We start from the raw sequence: 11,450 nt of genomic DNA, 5'->3' as shown, positions 1-11,450 counted from the left end.
AGCATTTCACAAAATACTGTGAACAGAATTTGAAACTGTGAACTATTTTGAGTAAGGTGAATGCATCTGTTGGTAATCTGATCTATTGGATAAAAATTCGGAATTTGACTGATAAGAACCTTTACACTCATGAAGTACTAGAAGATAGAATCATTTAATATGAAAAGAAGGAAGGGAAGGATAGTATTTGATACTTCTACATTGTGCTGGCTGGAAACTGAATGAAGCTTTTCTGCATTTTGGAAAATGAGTTATAGCAAGCTTAAGTTGCTTAAATTTAGATATCTTTGGAGGATGGTTTGATAGGGATCTCAAGAAGCTAGATGTAAAGAAATTGGAATTTTTGGAGGCTAAATGATGATTAGTTGTTAGAGTTCAGAACCTGTACAGAAATTTCAGACAAACTGCAGTTGCTGTGCTATTTGGGTTTGTGTGAGCTAATCACTGTTAAATTGAATTCCAGCTATTGTTCTGGTCTTGTTAAATGCTAATCTAGTTTATATAAGTGTTTCCAAGATTTTTAGGCTGAGAATTTGATACATAACAGAAATATATGTTGAACCTGAAAATTGGCAATATATTCTGCAGATTGTGTTTAGTTACTGAATTTGTAGTTATTGAAGTTTATATTCGAGCAGAATTTCTATCCATTTTAATAGATTGTGGGAAAGCTTTGTTGCATATCGAATACAAAGAGGAAATATAATCTTTGGGCAAAACAATTTCTGAAGTAAATTCTGAAACACAATCCAAAAATTGTGTGCCAACTAAGAACCTGCAGAATTGGATTCTGACTTCAAGAAGTCAGATTGGGGGCTAAGTTTTCTTGCTTGCTTACTATTGTCCATCCTTTTTATTTCTATCAAGATTCGAACCCTGGAATTCTGGGAATTGCAGAATTCTGACCTTGGAATCACATTTCTGAAACTTAAGACTAGAATCCTGGATTTCTGAAAATGCTAGCTGGTGGCTGTAACAATGAGAAAATACGCAGGAGATGTGCTAGTTTGTGCCAACCTTTCAATCTATTTTCTGATCATGAACAAGAATTTGCAAGTGTTGTGTCGAGTTCTTGCAAAGAGGATTTTGACAGCAGTAACTAATTCCTTAAATTTCAGAAATATTATACAATTTTGTTGTTTTCTGAATTTGATGCTGGGAATTTGATTTCTGAAATTGTAGTTGGTTTGAGAGCTAAGTGATGGAATTGGTTTCTTCTGGAAATGGAATAGTAAGAAGAAACAGAACAGAGAAGATGAGCAGAGTGTCAAGTTTTGCTACAATTCTCTGATCTGTGAGAAACTTAATTGAAACTCTTGTTTATTTAATGATAAGTGTTTCCTAATCTCCAATGATTTAGTATTTGGAGTGTCAAGGTTATGAATTTCAAAGAGTTTACTCTATTATCAGTTGCTTTGCAGATTTCTGATTTGTGTGTACCAGCTTTGTGTCGAGCTCCATATTGTTGGTCTCTTTTGATTCTAGGCCTGTTGTTTTAACCTTACCTTTGACTTTTACATTGCTTCCACGTTTTTGTATAGCTTGAGGTCATTTATAAGGCGGAAGGGCAGTGATAACAGCTACAGACATGTCTGATTTCTGTAAATTGCTACTACTGGATACCAAGTTCTGGTGGAATTCTTAAAACCAGAAATGAAGAAACCAGTGCTAGTTCTGAAATTGATCTTTCTATGCCAAGTGGAGTGCTTGAGACTGAGTCTAGCAGAATTGTTAGAAACCTACAGATTTCTGATAAAAGAGAAAATTAGAGTGCTTGAAGTGCTTTTGAATTTAGTTATTTCCATGTTGATTGTGGTTAAATCCTGTGAGCAAGGCTGCTATTAGTGTTCCACTAATTACTGATCAGTAAAACCTGCTATCATTAGAACTTTGTGAATATATAATCTTTGAAATTGCATTGTGAAGTATCAAATTCCAGAAATTAACATAAGTTCTTGGATTGGAGCTACCTTAGTTCTTGATTTCTGAAACTTGAGCCAAGGTTCTGATGGAAGAAAAGAATAGAGGAAGATGTTGCTGGTTTGTGATATTTTCTGCAGCTAATAAAAGTTATAAATGAATATATCAATTGTAGAATGTTGCATGCCTATTCTTGATACATGTTTCTGATCATTAAGGACTCGAAGTGGATCATGGATGGATACGAATTCAATGGAACAGAAAACAAAGCAACAAGACAGAAAATCTGCAGAAACAGGATTCAGAAATCAGATGTATCAAATGAAGCTTTAGAATATCAAGTTTGAGAATTCAGAATTCAGAAATCTGTATAGTTTGAACTGGTATCATTAAGTTGCAGAATATGAGCTGATTTCTTCATGCCTTCAACAGAACTACATTGATTTGAATTGCTGAAATTCGGGAGCTGGATTTTTGCAGAAGTTGCAGAATGGTGTTTAACAGATTTGTTTGTGAGATAAGCTAGAATTGCTTCAACGTTTGAATTCTGAAATTGAGTTCAAGGTTCTGTTGAAGTACTGAAGTGGAGGAATCTCAAGCTGGCTTATTGCTGGAAATTAAACAGTAAGAAGACAGAGAATCAGATTAAAATCAAAGAGAACCTGCAGAATGTATCAACTTGGATTGGATGGCGTGTTCTATTGTCCAAGACAGCCAAAGGTTTAAGTGTGGGGGAGGGGATTCTTCTTCATTAATTAGGGGGTTCTTCTTCATTAATTGATTTATTTTTGTTTCCAAGTGTGGAATTGAAGTGGAAAAACAGTGAAAGAAAAGATTTTTTTTTTTGAAAAATGACACATCAAAAGAGTATTAACTGGAAGATAGAGTATCAAGAATTTTGGATAGCCATCAAATTGAAGGAGAGGTTAGCTTGATACTTTGAATTGGTGACAACAAATGGTATTCATCTCTTTTTACATCAAAATGGTCAACTCATCAAGTATATTTCTCCAATACTCTCATCTTCTCATATTTTTCATTGAATACTTTTCTTTTGCCAATTTCATCCATTTTCATTGTTCTTGTTGACTCCATTTCAATTCTTATTGATAAAATCCTTTTGATTCATGTATGCTATGTTTTATAGTGGTGGAGAATTAGAAAATAAGCAAGCTTATGGTAGTGAAATGTTGTGAGTGACATTGAGTGAGCTCCACTAAAATGCATTTTTGAGTGTGAGGGCTAGAATAGGTGAATACCTTGTGAGATTACAACTTGCTTAATTTTTCAATTGGATTGAAACCACCATACCTACTGATTATTGTTTGGATTGTATTCATGATTGTTTGTGATCTTTAGATGATCTTAGTTAAATGCTTTTTACTATCTTCTAGGTATTATTAGGGGAATTTGTGTGGAGGTGATTTTTAGTTTTCCTTACTTGAACGGGGCGTCCAAGACTAAGTGTGGGGGACCTTCCAAGCTCTTTATAAGTCAATCTCGAGAAGGCTTTGAAATAACAACCAAATACGAGCTATTGCACGCACATTTGAACCTCCGACTGCTTCCGGTTGCTGCTACGACTCTACTACGAAGCTGCTAAGCCCGACGACTGCTCCGAGGAGTTCTGATCGCACCCGGCAGACAGACATCAACACGAAGCGCATCATTTTGATTCCCATAAGAGTGTTGGTAACAATTATTTTTCTGTACTTAATTTCTATAAAAGGGTAAGTGCAGTTTGTTGCACTTAACCTAATTCTTATGTACTCGATTCTCTCTTCCAGGGGTACCAGAAGAGGTTTTTAGCGGGTTGTCCATCGATAGGTCCGCGGGACCTGGACCTTGGAGTAGGAGTCGCCGAAGGCTCCGAACTAAGTTAAAAACCGCTCATGTTTTTTTTCTAGTGTCTTCCTTCTTACTTTCCGCTGCGTACTCGAGTTTTCTAAAAATCAAAAAAGAAGTATTTTGAAAACCACGTGATTCACCCCCTCCCCCCTCTCACATGTGTCACGATCCAACAAGTATCACTAATCGTGATCAGCCAGCTGATTGAACAAGTCTTGCCGATCGAACAGGTCTTGCTGGTGGCGCACATCGACCAGATGGATGGAGGGGTCTGCTCGAGCGATTGGAGAACGTCATTGATCGAATTCCTCTGATTGAGTATCACGCAGTCGACCGAGAGGTAGCACAACTATTAAAGAAGAGGGTCGGATGGTTCACCTTAGTCGGGAAGTGGTGTTAGCCATTTTGCATGTCACGTGGCACATCAAATTAATCAAGATTGGAAACTCACATAAGCTAAAGATAAATGTTGTAACAACGAGTCTCAAGTCGTATTTTTCCAAGAATGACTAATAAATGTGTGTTAATTCTTGAATTGATTTGAATAAAATTCTTACATCAACAAGTTCTATTAAGCACTTCAATTTGACTCACATTACAAGGTAAATTCGTCTAATAACATCAAGAATAGAATCGAAGGAAAGTTATCTCATATAAACATTATTCTCTTGCATCTCATCCAGCTTACAACAACTAATTCGGATTTAAATGCACCAATAAATCAAATAAATCAATTACTACCTCTTCAATCTACAACCACAATAATTTCAGACTCAATAATTAAAATAAGAGTTCAACATTTAAAGCTTGAAACTAAACTCAATCTTGCATGAACTAAAACAACATTCTACTCCAAATCACACTCATAAATCAAATAATTCAATCACATCTCAAACTTGTACCATTGAAGCTAATTCATCAACTATCAAAACTTCCATTCACAACCTCAATCAATAATGTTAACTGAAGTAAACAATGTAATTAAGTGATCCATTCAACATTTAAATTCAATCACTGTGACAACAAATCCAAGCATAGAACGAAGATTTTCTAAATTAAAGACTTAAATCTAAAGGAATTGTAGAAAACATGACTGGAATTGTAAACTAAGTTAGTAGCTAAACATGGTTTGGATTGCAAACGTTCAAAGAAAACAAGTATCAAAACTGAGAAATAAAATCTGAATAGCAAAACTAGGAAATCAGATCATCAGATCCGAGCAAGTTCAAGCATAATTCAAAGATAAAAACAAGGAAAACAAAAACCTAAAGCATTCCACAACCAAACCCGAGACTAAACTCCTTCATCTTTGTCGTGAAACAGAGCTGCGTCTGGGAACGCCCGTTAAGCAATCGACGAAGACGATCTGAGCTCCTGGCTGCTTACAAAGGATGCTCAATGCTCCTGGGAACGCCCTTAAAGCACGCAACCAACTGAAACACTCAACACCCAATGATCAGAGGAATTGAAGTCCTACTTGCTGATCCAAATTGATTGATCAGTCGATGAGGAATCACGAAGATGAAGTGGAGTCGGAAATGCCGGGGAACGCCCTCTGTCATATACGTTGGATGTCGAAAACTCAAATCGGGGAACACCCACTGATTTTGCATTGTGTCTCGCAGATGAATGCATGAATCCAAATCGCGGCTGGGGAACGCCCTCTACCGCACTCTAAACCTTGGATGCTGATCGCCAGTAGCTAAATGATCACCGTCGGTGGAAAGGGTTGCTCTTAGATTTGGTTTATGGAACGGGAGCTGCGGCGTTGAAGACGATGAACAATAGCGATGTCGTGAGATAACCAAGCTCAAGGAAGCACTATAGCTTCTCGCGGCTTTTAAACTCTCCCAAATCTGATCGGACGGTCCAGATTGGTTTGGGGCTTGATCAACGGCCGGATGGACTCAGATCTAGATCAAAACCTCTGGATCTTCATCAACAAATGAGATCTGCTCTTTATTAGGTTTGGATGAACTGAATCTTCATCTGATGGCTCAGATCTATTTGATCTTAAATGAACGGTCCATAATGCTCCACAGCTCGATCGTCTCGTTTAGCCCTAGATTTAACCCCAAATGTGGTCTGATCTGATCGGGTCCATGACCCTTTTGATGCCTATAAAATAATAATCAAATATTAGCATCAAATACCATGATTATTGACTAATTTGCAATTAAATCCTAGATCAAATGTAATTATGAAATATGATGTATATATGAATTCAATCTATGAAAAGATAATTAAAAACATGCATTATGAATCGAAATAATATAGCCAAAATCATGGTTATCAGGAAGCCATCCGAGTGGTTGTTCGCTGGCTCGAAAGATCCTCCTGGCCGGATATTTTTGGCCAACTCTCCAAGAGGATGCCGCTCGGATAGTAGCCACCCGTCTGTCCTGCCAAAGGTATCACAACATCCCACATCGACCAACCAAGGAGATGAAAACATTCACAGTGTCTTGCCTATTCAACCAATGGGAAATGGACATTGTATGACCGTTTCCCATGGCAACCAGTTAACAAAGGTTTCTGCTCATCGCTATGGACTACTTCTCAAAATGGGTGGAGGCTGAACCATTGGCAAAGATAAGTGAACATATGATCATCAAGTTCGTCTGACAAAATATCTTGTACCGGTTCGGCATCCCCCGACGGCTTGTCTCAGACAGCGGAAGGCAATTCGCCGATCGGAGGCTCAAAGAATGATGTGAAGGCTATGGTATCTAGCAGGCCTTCACCTCGGTGGCTTACCCCCAAAGCAATGGCCAAGAAGAAGTCACCAATCGAGAGATTCTCAGAGGATTATGAGCTCGGCTTGACCACGCAGGAGGTAGCTGGGTCAACGAACTCCCTAGTGTCCTATGGGCCCTGTGCACGACCCTGAAGGAGGCGACGGACATGATGTCATTCCATCTAGTGTACGGCAGTGAAGCATTAGTCCCAGTGGAAGTCGGAGTGGAGTCCGATCAGGTGCAGCACTACGACGAGGAGAATGGCAAGCGGAGATTGATGGAGCTAGACTTGGTCGATGAAGCATGGGACAAGGATGTCGTTTGGCTGATGACATGCCGGCAACGAATGAAGCAGAGCTACGCGGTCCTTCCAGGTCAGCAATCTAGTATGGCAGAGGATAAAGTCAGTCGACGACGTCACCAAACTCGAAGCTCCATGGGTGGGACCTCATGAAAAAACTCCGCTTGGGAGTGTATTATTTGAAAGACGAAGATGGAAGATGGCTGGAACGATCGTGGAGTGCGAACCACCTCCAACCCTATAGGGTCAGGTAAGAGGTGTATGAATAATTATATTTACCTGTATATGCATACATGTCTTCCAAATACAGGACAAATATGAATAAAATTGTAAGTATTCTAAACTCATGAGTCGGTCGGACATATTAAGTTGAGCAGTGACCATAAACCCTAGCCTATACCGACGATCGAGCAGCGACCTTAAACCCTTGTCTTCATCAACGGTCGAGCAACGACCTTAAACCCTTATTGTTATCAGCAGTCGAGTGGCGACCTTAAATCCTTGTCATCATCAGCAGTCGAGAGGTGACCTTAAACCCTTATCTTCATCAACGGTCGGGACCTTATACCCTTGTCTTCATCAGCAGTTGAGCGGTGATCTTATACCCTTGTCTTCATCAGCAGTTAAGCGGCGATCTTAAACCTTTATCTTCATCAGCGATCGAGCGGTGACCTTAAACCCTTGTCTTCATCAGCGGTCGAGAAGTGACCTTAAACCCTTGCCTTCATCAACAGTCGAGCGGCGACCTTAAACCCACGTCTGCGCCATGAAAATGGTCGAGTGTCGACCTTAAGACCAAAAAAGATCGATCGGCTAAGAAAACATATCGGAAGAACACGAGACCGCACTTTAGTTTATGCGACATCTAATCTAAATACAAGCCGAAAATCCTGAACGGCCAAGAAGAGACAAAGAAAAATAATGGTTCTCCAGACGAACTATCATTCATTGAAACTTCAAAAAATACAAAAGTAAAACCCACACGAGCAGGTTTACTCAAGATAATCTAAAACATTATCAGGTAGCGACTCAGTCAGCTTGTCCCGGCTAATGATCTTGCTTGTCAAAGAAGTGGGGAGGTAGCCGCCTTTTTCAATTGATCGTGAGTCCCGTTGATAGCAAGGTCGAATAGACGTAGTGCTCGATTGACGACCTTGTCATTAAAAGCGTCTGAGCGAATGTAAGCCTACTTCATGAGGTTGAACCTGCTCAACTCGGCTCCCTGGTAAGTCTCTAAGGCCACTCAAGAAGCTTTCAGCTCTTCCTTCAACTTGGCTAGCTCTTCATCTTTTTCGGCGAGTTGGGTCTTTGCTGTGGTATGGTCGGCCGATCGTCCATTCCGCTCGGCCTTCAATGTGACCTCTATCTCTTTTAGGTTTTGGGCCAACACCTGGGACTCCTTATTTTTGATCTCCAAGTCCTCGATGGCCTAGAGCTTTCTGGTGTTGGCCAAATTAAGCTTGGACTCGAAGGAGCTGACCTGTTTAACAAGCCAAGCCAATTGATCAGCCTGCTCGGCGCATTTTCTCTTCTCAGCCTCCAGCTGTTCAGAGCTCTTATTTAGATCAGCTCTTAGTTGAGCCATCTCAACACTCATCTGCTCCAGCTACGCCTGGGAAGCAGATGATTGGCCGCTCAGGGCTCGCAGTTGCTTGACTTCCTGCTCCAAAAATACGAGCCTTTGGCACATAGCTAGGCTCTCTACCCCATACTGCGAGGAAATAAGAAATTTTTAGGGCCGAGCGGCGACAAAAAGTAACTTGTAAAATACTTACCCCAGTGGACATCTGGGTATGACTGTCGGTGAGTGCCCCTGGAGGCATGACCGTTGCACGGGCTCGGGCGTTGGCCCATATCAGTTCTAACGGACCCTGGATGATTATTTGGTGCTCCAGGGCTCGGGATTCAGCGCTGTCAGAGTCGCACCACTCGTCTGTGGACAGATAAATGACCGTCGTTATGTGTCACTGGCCACTTGGGGCAGACGAGGCTGAGATTGCTCTGCCCCCCGACTGAGATGTTGACGCCCGGCGAATGTGAGACTTCTAAGTCTTCGGTGGTGGAGGCGGTAAGAAATCAACAGACGATGCACAGATTGTTCCTTGTGGCAGACCAGACAAGGACGATGTCCGATTGGATGAAAGAGAAGTGTGTGGGATGACCGTCGCTGGTTCGGGCACATGTGTGGAGGTTTCGCCTCGCTCGGATGACAGACATGGGCTTGTCCTGGTTGGAGTCTGTGTAGCGGAGGTAGTGGATCGGGCGGCAATCTCCGTGCGATGCCTCTTCCGGCTTATCAGCGGCTCCCCTGAAGAAGTTGATTCCAAGGCCTCGACAACTAGAATTACCGGCAATCGCTTGGGCGGGGGATTCGCTGCGATAACCACTTGATCACTGACCATACGGCTGGCTACTCCTTCACTCCCTTGAGCTAGGACTCCCGTGCTCTCTCCGAGGGGATCCTCCCGAGAGCCGACCGGTTGTAAGCTGCGACTCTCTAACTCAGCAACGACCGCAACATTGATCTCTGCGTTTGCGAGTTTGGCTTTGTTGGCCAGACGTTCATGTAACATGACTTGGGCTGCAAAAGAAAAGGAGAAATCAGTTAGATTCAAAAGTTTGACCAAGAAGGAGCGTACCTAGGCTGGACGGAAGCCTTGTGTGGATTAGGCTCAGGCTGAACACGTAGAGGACACCCTCTAGCAACAACTTGTGTATATGATATTTCTAACCGGCCAAGCTGAAAGCTGCATGAAGGTAGTCCGAGTGGCTCTTGTATTTCTTGAGCTCTGGAGGGTTCGACACCTTTAATTGCCACATGGTCGGGAAATTTGGCCTCTCGGGAAAGCGAACGAAGAAGTAGCAGTCCCTCCAATGCTTATTGGAGGATGACATCTTGTCAAAGAAAACTAGGCCCACTCGGGCTTGGAAGAGAAAAGTCCCCAACTCGGACAGTTTGGGATAATAGAAATAGTGAAAGAGCCTAGGAGTGAGGGGAATGTCGTGCAAGCGAAACAAAACGACGACCCCACATAGTAGCTGAAAGGAGTTCGGCACTAGTTGATGGAGAGGAATACGAAAATATTTACACACGACGGAGAAGAAAGGGTATATCGGGAACCACAGACCAACGGTAAATTGGTCCCTAAAGAAGCATACAAAACCCAGAGGCGACTCGTTCAGGCGGTCAAAAGCTGAAGGAAGACCAATTTGATAATCGGATGGAATTTCAAAGGCAGCTCTCAAACTCTCAGCATCGCCTCCGTCAAACCTGGACCCAATGGACATATACCAGAGCCAATGCCATCATCTTAAGCGTCGAAGGGCCAATGCTAGGGACCCCTTCCCTGATTTTGGTTTTTGTTTTGCAGACAGGAGTGAGTCTTCATCCTGTCAGTGGAAATGCCACCGCCCCGACTTTCTAGTTTCGCGCCTTCAGACAAGATCAATATCATAATGTGTCTCTTGTTCTTTTTCTTCTCCTTTAGAGTACCTATAATGCAGGTGTTATTGGGGTGTTATAACACCCCTTTACTATTCAAAGCATTGCAAAGGGGTGTTATAACACCTCTTTACTTGAACATGTTCAAGCAAAGGTGGGGTGGGCCAGTGCTAGCCCACCCCATGTTTAATTTTTTTTTTAAATTTTATTTATTAAAAAGTTATAAATTTTAAATTTTAAAATTAAATAAAATGGTTAGTTTTTTAACTACTATTTTTTAATGGCTAGCTCAAAATTTCATCTATAAATACCTACCAATGTGTATATATATTTTCATTCCAACTCACTAGACTTTTCAATTCTACTCTCTAATATTCTTCCCATCTATTTTTTTAAAGTTCCTATAATCTTATTCTCTATCCGAAATTAATGAAAATAATAGGATATTTTTTTTTATAAATTTCTTAAATTCTACAAATAACTTGTAAAAATATTCATCTTCCCAAAATACACAAATTCCATCAAATTATCAATATACGTATTAAAATTATATGGTAATTTTAAATAAATTTTATTTTTCTAATTTTGTAATTTTAGCTGCTTAGTTGTAATTTTATTTTTCCAACTTTATAATTTCGTTTTCTTACTGACATCTATTTTATTTAATAAATATATTAAAAAAAAAAAATTTAGCAGCAGTAAAATTATTTTTAAAATTAAATAAAATGGTTAATTTTTTAACAACTATTTTTTAACGGCTAGCTTAAAATTTCATCTATAAATATCTATCAATGTGTACATATATTTTCATTCCAACTCACTAGACTTTTCAATTCTACTCTATGATATTCTTCCCATCTATTTTTTTAAGTTCCTAAAATCTTATTCTCTATCCGAAATTGATGAAAATAATAAGATATTTTTTACAAATTTCTTGAATTCTACAAATAACCTGCAAAAATATTCATCTTCCCCAAATCCATAAATTCCACCAAATTATCAATACACATTAAAATTATATGGTAATTTTAAATAAATTTTATTTTTCCAATTTTGTAATTTTAGCTGCTTAGTTGTAATTTTATTTTTCTAACTTTGTAATTTCATTTTCTTACCGACAACTATTTTATTTAATAAATATATTAAAAATATTTAATATTTTTTTGAACAGCAGTAAAATTATTTTTTAAAAGTAAAATTA

This window comes from Zingiber officinale, chromosome 4B (genome assembly GCF_018446385.1).
Source record: "Zingiber officinale cultivar Zhangliang chromosome 4B, Zo_v1.1, whole genome shotgun sequence".
NCBI classification, from domain to species: domain Eukaryota; kingdom Viridiplantae; phylum Streptophyta; class Magnoliopsida; order Zingiberales; family Zingiberaceae; genus Zingiber; species Zingiber officinale.
This window is presented reverse-complemented; position numbering follows the sequence as displayed.